Source organism: Eretmochelys imbricata, chromosome 19, assembly GCF_965152235.1.
Source record: "Eretmochelys imbricata isolate rEreImb1 chromosome 19, rEreImb1.hap1, whole genome shotgun sequence".
Taxonomy (NCBI): Eukaryota; Metazoa; Chordata; order Testudines; family Cheloniidae; genus Eretmochelys; species Eretmochelys imbricata.
In genome coordinates this window covers 21,188,937-21,202,364 of record NC_135590.1, presented here as the reverse complement: position 1 = coordinate 21,202,364, position 13,428 = coordinate 21,188,937, and the positions used below count along the sequence as shown (strand labels likewise).

The window sequence follows — 13,428 nt, the reverse complement described above, 5'->3', positions numbered from 1 at the left end:
AGGCAGGGGAGAAACCACATCTCCCATGATCCCTTGGGGCCTGCAGCTGGTGGGGGAGACCCTACATCTCCCATGATGCACTGGGGCCTGCAGCAGGTGGGGGAGACCCTACATCTCCCATGATGCACTGGCTCACTCCCCTCTCACCTGAGGGGCAGCCTCACCCAGTTACTGAGCTTGTGGCCCCGGGATTTCCCCTCCCCTCCTCTGCCCTGCGCTTCCCCCAGTCTCCATAGGGTTTGCAGGTGGGGTGCCTTTGGGGGTTGGGGTTAGGGGAAGATGGGAGGGGCTGGGGGCAACTCAGGATATGAAGGTGGCCACTCACGTGTTCCCAGAATGCCAGGGAGACAGGGCAGGGGAGGTAATGACTGTTATAGGAGCAACTTCTCTTGGGGAGAGAGACAAGCTTTTGAGCCAGGCAGGGCTCTTCTTCAGGGCTGGGAGAGGGTCTCAGAGCTGCCAAGCCAGAGGGGGTACTTGGGACCTTATCAAACTGGCTCAGTGAAGACGGGGTGTTGACAGACAATACAGACGCTCTCCAGAGAATGGAGCAGCTTCCGCCCATGCAGCCAGGCAATGAGCATTTCCCACAGCCTGGAGCCAAGGGGGAGGCGGCAGCTGCTGTTCTAGCTCCTCAGGGACAGCCCTGTCACCCAACAGACACTTCTCGCTCAGCCACAGCTAAGGGTGTTGGGTTCCTCTGGTGGGAGTGTGGAGCAGCCGTTTGTTTTCCTGTTCGCACTCCTCTGCGGTATGAAAATCGGGGAGGGGAGGCAGAAGCCCCACTTCCCTCCCTAAATGATGTCCAGTAGGGGAAGCCAGGACAACAGGGTGGGGTGGCAAGTGGTGGCCAGACTCTTGCCCCAGGGTCGAGTGTAGCTCAGGGTCCAGCTCAACTTCCTCCCTGTACCACTGGCCCCTCGTCCCCTTCCACCACTAGGTCAACCCGGGAACTAAGGCAGGAACAGAGTGAGGAAGCAAGTCAAGCTGAGCAAAGCAGGCAAAAGCGAGTCTTGCCATCATGGGCCTCTCACAAAGATGTCCTTTTTGTGTGCCACAGCTGACAAAAACATCCCGGACAGAGAAGCAGCAGGCCAAAAGAGAGCCATGGAGCTCCCGAAGTAGCTCAGTTGGGAGAGCGTTAGACTGAAGATCTAAAAGTCCCTGGTTCAATCCCAGGCTTTGGCAGGCCCTTTCCTCCTCCTTTGTGCAGGGGTGGCTTGTTTTCTGGGAGGGCATTGGCACCTTTACCTGAGGCGGGTCCCTGATTTTGAGCTCCCCAGCAGGACAACAGAGCATGGGCTTCTGCCCCTGCCCCTGTCTTCAGCTCCCAGTTGGCCCACCTGACCTTTAACAGTAAGAGAAGGGAGCTGTCTTTCCCTGGCAACTTATTGGTGGACCCAATATGGCAGGAAGAGAGTGAAGTAGGGCAGCCGTCAGGAAGGGTGTGGGGCAGTGACAGGCAGGGATTGGGGTCGAAAGCTCCTCTGCACAGGTCGGGATGGGAAGGCGGGGTTAGAATTTCCCTCCAAAGCTATTTTAGGGTCTGATCCTACAAGCCTCCCACGTACCCAGTGCAGGATGGCTCCAGACTCCTCACCCAGTCCAGTGTTCGTGTATACAGCAGAGAATTGGAAGCAGCAAATTGGGGGGGGGGGTCGTATAAAGAGATTAGAAATACAACAATTTACTTCTGAAAGAGAAGAAAAGACGACATTACCAAGCTGCATAATGGGGCGACCTGACCCTCAGAGACTGCGAAGGGAAATCTCAGGGGCTCTGCTCACCTGGCCCCAGGCCTGTGTCCTCAGGACAGGTCTGTGGGAGAAGGGAAATCGCCAGAGAGAGGAGTGGGGCCCAGTGTGGATTTTTGGGCTGTGGCAGGGAATTTAGGTCCTGAGACTGGAGCCATAAAGAGGGAGTGAGTGAAGGCTCCCCTCTGCTTTCAGGCTGAAGGAATCCTGGGTTGGTCAGTCTGTCCGGGGGGGTCACATTGCTCACAGGCAAAGAGAGGAGGAGAACTGCCCCCAGAATGACACATGCAGATCCTGGAGAAAAAGAAAGAGAAAAGAGACCAGCAGCAGGTGAAGGTGGCTGAGTGGGGGATTCCCTTGTGTGTGTGACGGAGCACTTGGGGAGCTGTGTCCATTCAAACACACTGAGCTTTAATATGGAGGAAGGCTGGACTTCTGTGACTTGGTAAAGGATTTAGGTGTCATAATGGACATACAACTCAGCATGAAATCCCCGTGCGATGCTGTGGCCATCCTTGGATGCACAGACAAGGAGAATAGTGACTAGAAATAGGGCACCAGAGATATCTCTGTATACCACCATGGTCAGACCAACACCGGAATCTTGCATACAGTCGTGTTGGCCGCATTTTAAAAGAAGAATGAAAAATTGGACAGGGGACAGAGAACCCCCCCCCCCCCAAAAAAAAAAAAAGGAGCTGAAAAGTTGACTTTCAGTGCGATACAAGAGCTGAATCTGTTCAGTTTCTCACAAAGACCAAGAGGTCACTTGATGACAGTGCGTAAATCCCCTCACAAAGAGAAACCTGGGTACGAAAGGGCTCTTTAACCGAGCAGCGAAAGGCAGAACAAGAACCAATGGCTGGAAGTTCATGCCAGAGAAACTGACATTAGAAATTTGAGACACATTTGAGATCGGGTGATTAAACATTGGAACAAGGTACCCAGGGCAATGATGGATTCTCCACTCCACGTGGAGGGGGCAGGAGGGGGCAGGAGATGCTGAAGCAAGTGCTCTCAGGTGATATAGAAAACAATTTCTCTCCGGTGCTTGGCCGGTGGGCCTTGCTCACATGCTCAGGGTCTCACTGATATCCATTTTGGGGGGTTAGGAAGGAATTTCCCCCAGGTCAGATTGGCAGGGATATTGGAGTTTTTGCCGTCCCCTGTGGCATGGGGCACAAGTGACTTGCCTGGATCAGCTGGGTGTCATGTGTCTGGGGGTCACACTGGATTATTTTGTTGTCTTGACTGGCCTGAAAATCTAGACCTGGATGTTCTGGCTCTAATGTTGCAATGTCTGACCTATGGTCACTCCAGCTCCCAAGTGCCTCTTCCGAGTCAAATCCCCAGCCAGTCTTCAGAGGACGGCAGCTGCTGCGCAAGGCAATCGGAGCTGGTGGGAGTGACTCTGGGGCAGTCACTAGCCAGAGAAAACAGACCCTCTCCCAACACCCTGACTGCTGCCCCTCAGGTCTCTGGCCGTACAGGAGATGGGCCAGGCCCCCGTGGGAGGAATGAGGGGGATAGAAACCCCCAGGATGCAGAGTTGTGTGTTTCAGCCATGTTGGTGCATGGGTCTCACTCAGACCCATGCACTCTACCCACACGCAGAGCCAGTTCGGACTGTTGAACCCCAGACCCATGAGGGACGTGTTCAGCTCAGCATCAGTTGGGCTTTAACCCGTGAGAAATAACCCTGGAGTTATAGTGGGGTCTCAGGGCCAGAGGACCCCAGACCCCTGAGCTGTCAGCGGAGAGCCAGGTGACCCGTCAGCACGAGGCCTTGTGCGTCAGCAGGAGGCCTTGTGCGTGGGGGGCAGACACATGGCTCAGGGAAAGGGGAAGATCACACACACAGCCGGAGCCCTCACCCGGTCCTGCACCCCTGCCCCAGCCCGGTGCCCGATCCTGCACCCTGAACCCCTCATTTCTGGCTTCACCCCAGAGCCTGCACCCCCCATTAGAGCCCTCACCCCTCCTGCATCCCACCCCCCTGCCCCAGCCCAGTGATAGTGAGTGTGGGTGGGGGAGAGCAAGCCACTAAGGGAGGGAGAATGGAGTGAACTGGGGGCGGGGCCTCTGAGAAGGGGCGGGGCAGGACCTGAGGAGAAGGGGCGGGGCTAAGGGGTTCGGTATTGTGCAGAAAGTTAGTAACCTGACATCAGGCCTGGCATAGGTGCTGCCTTTTGGTTTTGCCAGTAAGTCCCCCATCCCAGCTCTGCCCTCTCCCCCAAGGCCCCAGCCCCACCTCCACCCCACCCTGCTCTGCCCCCTTCCCTGAGGGCATCCCACTCAATCCTTCCTGCCCCCTCCTGCCTTAAGGGCAGGGTGTGTGTGTGTTTGGAGGGGCTCAGCTCCCCCCAACTGGCAATTTTCAGCATATTCATGCACTTTTCATATTCAACCATTTGGGAGCCCTGTGGATGCGATGGGGTGTCTGGAATGGGGCGTGTGTGATCCCATGGTGCCCCTTCACCTCTGCCTGCAGAGCTGAGGACAGATGGGTCTGAGGAGCAGAGCAGGAGCTCTGGGAAGGAGAAGAGCAATATGAAGATGGTGTCTAAGACGAGGCCAGGTGACTTCTGTGGAGGGAGACATGCTGGACAATGCCAAGGATTGGGGAGACAACCAGGTGTGAGCCCAGGGCACAGAGAGCTGGGGAGGATGTCTGTGTCTGAAACACTTCCCTGTCCTCTCTCACAGATGGAGTCCAAGAGGGATAGGAAGGAGAGAATGAGCGCCCCAGTACTCAAGAATAATAAGGTGCATCCTAGCTGGGCCTAGGGCTCTGCGGGGTTAAGACCAGTGGAAGGGACAAGAGTCTCCTGTGCAGAGTGACGATTTTGGGTGCAGGTGCACTGGGATGCTTCTAATTGTAGCTCCGAGAACATCATGGGAAGGGGGTTCAGAGTAGATCCCTGGGGTGTGGGAGATGCGAAAAAAAGAGCCCCGCCATCACGGTAGAGTGTGACGGTAACTTTTGTTTTTCCTTCTTGCATTGTGTTTGGCACCAAGGGAAAAGAAGTGTGTGTGTGTGTATGTCTTGATGCCAGGCAAGACCTGTCCAGCTCACCCTCTCTCTCTTTTTACTGCCTCCTACCACAGGCCCTGGGCCGGAGAAGTGCACATTGATCCCCACAGGCTTGTTCTCGAGGCCTGCACCATCTGGCGGGAGGGAAAAGAATCATACCAGGTCCTGGAGGTGACAGTGGGGGAGGTGGGGTGACTGGCCACGCAGCCTGTTGGCTCTGTCTCTTTTCATCGCGTGGGGCTGCTCTAGAGCATATGGGAGACGGAGGGAGGCTGAGCTCTCGTGCACCAGTAGAGCTGTGGGCAGGGCTGCCTTGCTCATCGGTTATTTCCTGTGCTTGCAGATGAATCGCCCAGGAGCCCCAGGCAGAGGAGAAGCTGGAAGAAGTGGAGCTGAGCAGGATGGACATCCTGGTAAGCAGAGATGAACAGTCCTGAGCTTTCTGCCTTTCCCAGCACTGGGTGTGAGTCAGCGGTGACGGCACACTCTTCCTCAGCTCTTCCCAGGTTAGTTTTCTTCCGGGGCTGTGAGCTGCGCATGGTATTAAGGGCAGGGGAAGAGACAATCGTCTCCTGTGCAGAGTGACTCCTTTGGGTGCAGGTGCACAGACTAGCTGTGTCTTCAAGGGAGATGATGTTGCCATTTGCGGGGGCTGATCATCTCTCTGGCCAGGAGTGTGGTGTGCTCCCTAGCAGAAGGTTGAATCCATGAGGGTGACTCCCTGTTCTGAGTTTCTTTCCTTCCTCCTAGGTTTCTCTCTCTCTCTCTCTGTCTTCTCTACTGTGTTGGCCAACTCACACTCAAACTCTCTCTCTCCTTTCATGGACACTTGTTATGTTCAGTTGCCTGCATCCTCTTCCTCTGCTCTCCCTCCCCCAGTCTCCTCTGGGCTAGGCTGGGTCTATCTGCCTATGGCCATGGTCTCTGCCCTACTGGGCTAACCTACTGGGTTGCTCCTCCCACCCCCTATCTTTCTAGAGAGTTTGGGGAGACTTCATTGGTGTAACTGGGTCACAGCATGAGTGGCCAGTCATGTCTTTGGGGCTGTGGGGTCTGAGACGGAGAGGGGTGAATTCATGGTCATTTGGGCACAGAAGAAATGGGGCTGGGATTAGAGAGGCCTAGAACCCCCCTTATCATCCCTGGCGCCATTACTGCATCACCCAAAAGCCTCGCTCGAGGTCCACGCCCAGTACTGGGTTTCCAACAGTGCCACTGGCACTGTGGCACTGGGCCCAAGCTCAGAAGGGGTCCCGGCCTGGCCCCCTCCACTTGCCATGTGCCCCGAGGCCCCACTACCCACTAGCTCCTCTCCCCTCTTGCCCACTGCTCGCTCCTCTTGGCCAGCCAGACCCGGGGCTCCTCTCTGCCCCCTGACCCCCCTGGCCACTGCTGGCTCCTCTCCGCCGCGGGTGGTGGAAGCTCTACGGTGAAGGCTCTTTTATCGGGCACTAGCTCTCTTAGCTCAGGGCATGGGGCTCCCACTGGTGTCTCTAGACTTCGTCCTCTGCCCCGTCTCTCTGAACTCCCCAAGTCTTGTGGAAATGAGCCTGCTCCTCTCACAGGTGGCTGACAAAGGAGGCTCCGGCCCGGTGAGGCTCTGGCGTTGTGCAGAGCACGATGCAGCAGGGAGTTAACACTAGGGCCGTAGTTCTTCCTTCCCAGAAACAGGACGTACATGTCGAAAATGGGGCAGCTCCCCCAGCCCCCCCCAGTGCAGCGCAAGGTCAGTGTTTGTCAACAGGGAGCAGCAGGAACTCCTACCCCTCCATGGGCTGGGATGGATACTTGGCTGGCCTGGGCCCCTAGAGGTGTGAGAGCAAAGGGAAGGTTTGTTTGTGGATTTTCCCCTTCAAGGAACCGAAGGAGCTTTTTCTCTGAGAGCTGCATGGGAGGAAGTGAAGGCTCAACCCTGAGCTGGAGGCTGGCAGCGATATTCTGTTCAGGGCTGGTGGGGGGAAGCTCCCCGCAGTGAGGCTTAGAGGCTCTCTGCTAAAATCTGGCCTGGAAGGTGTTAGTGTTGCGATATTTGTTCAGTGCTGATTGATTGGCTGTAGGAGCTCTGCTGGAAAGAGAGCCACCCCCAGCTCTCAGTTCTGCTGACTTTGCAGGTGAGTGAGTGCACGCCGCAGTGAGTGCGTGTGCTGGGACAGGGCGGGGTGGGGGGAGCGCGGGTAAATAAGCTGTAGGGAAGGAAGGGGGTGGGATGAGGAGGGCTGGGGCGATGGGGAAGAGAAGGGGATGGAGGAAGCGGAGGAAGGGGGAAGCGGGAGCCCGGCATGCAGCATCCCCCTGGCAGCAGCTGAGGCTCCCCATTAAGCAGGCCCATCGAACCCTCACCCTGACAAGCCCCCACCTCCCCTGCACCTGGACCACCCCGATAAGCCCCCCGGACACACACCCCACAGAGCCCCAGCCTGCTGCACTTGGACCCGCACTCCAACGAGCCCTACCTCCCCTGCACCCGGACCCGTCCTGCACTGAGCTCCCCACACCTACACACCTCCTGCTGAGCCCCAACCACCTTCACTTGGAGCCCTCTGCAGAGTCCCACTGCGCTTGCACCTGGAGGCCCCCAACAAGCCCCTGTGCATCCAGATCCCGCAGTGAGCCACCTCACCCCGACTGCTCCACACAGAACCCTCTTACCCCACCCGGATCCCCTCACACTGAGCCCCTTCACACTTGGATCCTGCCAGGCTGAGCCTGTCTGCCCACACCTGGCGCAGGGGCAGTGGCCAAGAGTGTTTCTGCGGCAGGTTTATCCCTTACACTGTGTCAGGGTCGGGTGCAGCCTCACGGCCGAGTCCCTATCCCGGGAGGGGAGGGGGAAGGCTGCAGGGTGATCTCCCACCTCCACGCAGCCAGTGGCCTCTGCTTCCCACTGCCAGGCCGGAGCTTCCACATTCATTTATTGACAAATAACGTTTGCAGAATTTTAAAATAGTGCACAGAATTTTTAATTTTTTGGTGCTGAATTTCCTCAGGAATATGGGGTGCTGGGCAGTTGTGGGGGGGCTATGAGAGGGGCACTGGGCAATGGGGAGTGTTGGGCACAGGGATCTGTGAGCCAGATCTCTGGGTGAGGGGGCACTGGGCATGGGAGTTGCTGGGCATAATAGGGTGGGGAGCAATGGGCAGGGGGGTGGTATGGCAGAGCACGCTGGCAGCACAGGGCTGGGTGGGCCAGTATGTGTCTGGTGGCTGCGGGTTTGCAAACAGAGCCCCTGTGTGGGGCTGTGCAGACCGGAGCTGTGTCTCCCTCCCCGCACCTCCCTGTGCCTTACCCCTTGCTGGCCCCTGGCTCTGGTGATCAACCCCCCCTTGTGCCATACCCCATTACCCCATGGGGACCCACATATATGTTTGGTGCCAGGCTCACAGAAGGTTAATCGGGCCCTGTCCACACCTCCTTGTGCTGGGCACTGCACGGACACCCAGAGGGCCAGTAGGATGCATGAGGAGATAGATGAGTGTGTGAGGCAGATGGGTGAAGCGCTATATGTTGCATACAGTGGGGGCGGATGGGGGGCTTTAGGGTTGGATAGACAGCCGGACAGGTGGAGAGCTGCAGGGACGGATGGTGACGTCATGGGCCAGAGGTGTGATGGGTTCAGCTCATGGGTGCTGGCCCTGTCATCTCCTGCCCCCATCTGCCCTGGACTCTGCCCCGTCTCTTGCAGGCAGCACTCAGCAGAGTCAGGCCCTGTAGCGCTACACTGGTGCCTCCATCCCGAGCGTACAGCTGTGCACAGGGTGCTGCTGGAGTGCTCAGGCCTGGAGAAGCCAGCGGGCTCACGGATGCTGAACCAGCTCCTCCAAAGACTGCCCCAGATCTCCCCCTCCTTGGGCAGCAAGACCCTGGCTGTAGGGGCTCCTTGTCCCTCCTTGCACCCAAAGCAGCCTGCTCGGCAGAGAGACTGTGGTCACCTGCCTCCGCCCAGCCTCTTGCTGGAGCTGCTCCAGCCCTGAATTGCTGGTATCCCAGCCTGGCTGGAGTTGGTGTGATGTCCTCACGGAGTCAGTTCTTTCTCCCTGATAGATTATGATTTTCCCCTCTGTAGTTAGTTGATCTTTCTCTGCTTCCCCAGAACCCCTCCCCAGAGTCTGTCATCGCTTCACCTAAAAGCTGCTTCCCCTTTGGGTCTCTGTGTTATGGGGTCTCTGCTGTCATCGGGGACACTGCTCTGGCTATGGGCAGGTGCTCAGCAAGGTGAGGGTTGTAACTCAGAGCTTTCACCATCAGAAATTTAAATAAAATTAGCCTTTGCCTCATTCCTTAAAGTGCAGAGTAACACACAGGCACACGCCTGCTCCCCAGGGATATGTGTGGGTCGGTGTCAGGGTGCAGGACCCCCTGGTGCCCAGGTGAGGCATTGCATGGTGAATATCGCTCCTGTTGGGGCACTGACCCCTGCTGACCAGGTAGGATAGTGCCCTATGTGTATCTCCCCCCCAGCACTGTGATAGTGACCCCTGCTGGCCAGGCACGGGAGAGCCCTGTAGGTGTCTTCTTGTTGGAGCAGTGACTCCTGGTGGCCAGGTGCGGCAATGCCTGGCATGTATCCCCCCTCTCATTGCTGCAGCGACCTCTGATGGTCACTGAGGGCAACTGCCTATGTGACCCCACCACTACCATTGTGACCAGCCTGCAGAGTAAAGGTGCGGCCGCGGAAAGACGAGGGCCACCCTGATGGCACACGGAATGCCCCCTTTGCCAGTGCTGCCGCAGCACCTGCTTGGAACGCTGGTGCCTGGAGCCTGCCCTCCTGGGCTGGAACTGAGGGGGAGTCGGGGGCAGCAAAGCAATGGCTGTTCCCCAGGGGCTGCCTGCAGGGGTTGGTCCCTACCCACTTCCAGAGTCATCAGCCCTGTAGGAGCAGGCAACCGGTGGGAGTTCCAACCTTCCCAGGTGCGGTGGGGCTCAGGATTCAGGCTTCTGCCCTGGGATGGGGGGCGGGGGGGCTCAGGCAAGATCCATGGAACGTTGGCTGGGGGGGGGGGGGAGAAGTCTGTAACTCATGCAGTTATCGATATATGTGTGACCTCAAATATTACCAACCCCCCCCCCAAACCCAACCAACCATCTCCCCAGCAGACTCTCCATCTGGAAAGCATTCATCCCTCACACTGATGAAAAGACTCACAGTAGAAAGACGATCAGCTTTTAAAACAATCCTCCTGCAAGACAAAGAAACTCACATCTTTGGACTCAGAAAACACTCCCAAGAAACGTTAATAACATGTTGTCATGAAGAAATCAAAGGGACGGGAGACGGGGTCTGAGGCACCAGAAGGGGCTGCGGCAGCCCTCTCCCGGCTGCCCTCCCCACTGGACCTGGGGCGATGGTCCGGTTCCGACACGGGGGAGCCGGAGCGGAGTGGGGGGTGGCTGTGGACAGAAGGCCGGGCCTGGCCTTTGGGGGCAGGGGAAGGGGTGTGCTCCATGTGTAATTCTGGGGGGTGGGGCTGAAGGGACACCCCAGGGGTGTGTGATGAGGGAGGAACTGGGGGAGGGGAGACTGGCAGTGAGGAGGCTGTGGTGTGTGTGGGGTCACAGAATTGTCTGGTGGGCTTTGGGGGAGGACTCGATAGCTAGCGGGGCCCAGAGTGCCACAGCCAGTTTCTAGTTCTGGGGGGTCTAGGTCTGGGATCCAGTGGCTCCTGTGAGGTGCCCCAGGGCTATAGTGACTGACAGGGGGCTGGACAGCAGCACCACGGTCCTTGAGGAGGGGCTGGGAATGAGGACACTGAAGGCTATGATGGAGGAGGGGAGCCCGGACAGCACCATGGCCATTGCAAAGGAGGTTGCGGGGGGTAACATTGGAGAGTCTGAGGGGGTTGTTGCTTAGGGAGGTGCTGTGGGTGTGCGGTTGGCAAGAGGGACCCCCCACCTTCCACAGCCATTGCTGGGGAGCTTGTGGGGAGACCACAGGGAGCAGGTTTGTGCTGAGGTGATTGGAGCCAGAAGGGGCTGGGGCTGTAGGGATTGGAGCAAGGCAGGTGGGGGCAGTGTGGCGGGGAGGGCACTGAAGCCATTGGGGGAGGAGAGACCTGGAAGGAGCTGGGTCCGTAGGGAGGGGGGTAAAGGGGTGCGGAGGTTGTAGCAAGTGTGGGCCAGGGGTTCCTTTGGTCAGTAGCAGGGACTGGTGGTGCGTGTGAGACTAGTGCCATCCCCACTGAGAAGCTGACAGGAGGGGACATATAGGAGAGGTAGGGAGGCAGAAGCATCTGCCCCAGGGGAGGTAGCAGAGAGTTTGGTTGGCGTGGGGGAGCAGCCTGGAGGTGAGGTTGGCTCTGGTGCAAACTAGTATGTTGGGAGGAAGAGAATGCACGTTTAAACACTGATTTAAATTACACATGTGCCACTTTATCCTGCAGCCAACCCTAGGGGCCTCATTGACAAGAAAAGGATTTACAAGTAGGAAAGTGAGATTGAAACGACAAAGTTTAGCAGGGGGATGCTGAGCGTAAGACCTGAAATGTATCCGTGTGGTTCCCAGGATCAAATCTCAAGAAATGCTCTTACAGTCGACAACCAAAGCGCACCCAGCTGAAGCTCTGGGCATCCCTTCGCAAGCTGTTCTAAAAAATACTTCAACAGAAACTCTAGACTGGAGCCTGCCCCCTGATCAGAGCAGGAGCCCCAACACACCTCTGCTCATTGAACTCCCCCTCCCCCCAGCCCTCGCAGGACAATTTAACTGTCACAGCAGCAGCCGCATTGAGTTTGCTGTGGCCAACTAAAGCAAAAATGTGTTTGGGAATCACGGGACTGGATGATAATGGCCTGGTGGCATTAAAATCCCTGGCTGGTTTAATGCCTTTGACCCCTCTCAAAAGAAGCTGCTCACAGGGTAAGAGGCTCCTGTGACACTTAAAAACATGCAGCAGTTCTACTGCTGGAAGGGCAGGGGCAGAGGAGAGGCCCAGCAACCTGCCCCAGGATTTGGCATTTCCTCAGGATTATGGGACCTTCACTGAACACTGTTAGATGCATTAATTGATTTTATTGGGGGAGGGGAGGACTGTTAGATGGTCATTTACAATTTTTCTCTTTATAGACTTAAGCAACCAAATAAAATATTGTAAACTGCAGAATTCTGTAGCTCTGGTCCCTGTTGCTGCTGCCCCATTCTGTAGCCCTTGATCCCATTTTACTCCTTTCTTGCTGTCTCCATTGGATTGGTCTGTAGGATGAGCGCATGGGCAATACGGAGCCAACTGGGCTTGCCTGAAGAACAAGTGGAGATCTACAAGGTATCTGCAACCCTAGCTCCCCTCCCAGGGACTACAGCTGGCCTGGACAGCCCATTAACTGCATTGGAGGCTTGCTCCTCCTGCGTATTTCCTCTCCAGGTAGCTTTTCTTGCTAGCAGGGTACCAATGTCATGCAATGAGTGACATCTGGTCTGTGCTGCCTCTGCCCTCATCATTCTGCCGCAATGCTGTCAGTGCAATATTATAACTGCTCAAGCTGTGGCCACTGTGAAATTGCTATGACTGCATGGGCAGACAGAGCAAAAATCCATTGGAGAACTGCTCATTTAGGCACTTCTTCAATTCAGGGAATTATGGATCTAAATCCCCATGACTGCTCTGAAAGTCTCAGCCTCCGTATTGCCACCACGTGATTTTATCATGGGTCTCCTGGTATTTGGGGTTTCCAAGAGCCCAGCTCCTGGCATCCAATGGCTAGATGAGAACTTTGGCTTTCATTTAAGAAAAATAAAGTTAAGTTTCTAGCCCTAGTGGATGCAGAGAATTGAAAATGTGACCTCATTCCACCCGAAAGGCTCAGGAATCAAACAGCAAAGAGTGCCCCTTACATGAAGGGGGACCCTGGGGAAGAGCAGACCCCCAGCCCAGCATTAAAACACAAGACCATATCTATAGACGGCTCAGTGGGGTGAGGTGAATCAACTTTCTGGTCTAGACAGGTTCTCATAACATGCTCGGTAGCTTTCCTGCCCTTTGTCTCTTCTCACACAGCCCAGTTCTCTTCACCCCAAGCCCCATTTCTGCTGGGTGGAGTGATCGTGATCCTTGTTCTTCTCCCCTCATTCCCTCCACCGTTCCCCAATGTCTCCCCTCACTCCCCGGAGTGTTTCTAGGGCCTATCAGATCAAACCCCAGGAGTTTGGCTTTGACACCCAAACAAACCCAGGACTTTGGCATCCAAAATCTGGAGGCCTCTTTGTGATGGGGTGTACCTGGCCCCTTGTGGCCTCCTCCTGGTGGCCCTGCAGTCCTACTCCCTGCCCCAGGAAGGAGCAGCAGAGGGGGCTCCTCTGGGCTTGCCTAGAGAAGCCTCATGGAAGCAGCCAGTCAGAGCCCAGCAGCCTCCTATAAAAAGGAGCTGCAGGACCTCAGCTGCTCAGTTCCTTGCTGGGGGTGGAGGAGCAAAGAAGTGTGCTCAGCTCTGGCCAAAAGGCATTTGATAGGCTGCATGAGCTAAACTGGGGAGTGAGAGGAGCTGAAACCATTACGAGGTGGAGGTGGGGAGAGGCCCAGGGAATGTAGCAGGAATTAATTAAAGGAAGCAGTAGGCGCTTGCTGTTGACAAGATCCCTGGGCTGGAATCTGGAGCTGTGAGTGGGCCTGGGTTCCCCCAGTGATGAAGTGGCCTGAGCCCTGGGC

The 13,428-nt window shown here is 56.5% G+C and overlaps 2 long non-coding RNA genes and 1 other non-coding gene across 4 annotated transcripts; all 3 read left to right on the top strand.

Annotated features, from left to right (window-relative positions):
- LOC144277149 (uncharacterized) lies at positions 1-5,172 on the top strand. The gene is made up of 4 exons (XR_013348409.1): positions 1-96; positions 4,246-4,389; positions 4,863-4,950; positions 5,132-5,172. It is a non-coding gene; the product is annotated as an uncharacterized LOC144277149 (long non-coding RNA).
- Positions 1,116-1,188, top strand: TRNAF-GAA (transfer RNA phenylalanine (anticodon GAA)). The gene has a single exon. It is a non-coding gene; the product is annotated as a tRNA-Phe (tRNA).
- Positions 5,173-5,198: 26 nt separating the features above from the next.
- Positions 5,199-11,889, top strand: LOC144277150 (uncharacterized). Of its 2 annotated transcripts, none has more exons than XR_013348410.1 (2): positions 5,199-5,294; positions 11,170-11,889. It is a non-coding gene; the product is annotated as an uncharacterized LOC144277150 (long non-coding RNA). The 2 variants fall into 2 exon arrangements; XR_013348411.1 differs by lacking the exon at positions 5,199-5,294 and adding an exon at positions 7,925-9,700.
- Positions 11,890-13,428: the final 1,539 nt, after the last annotated feature.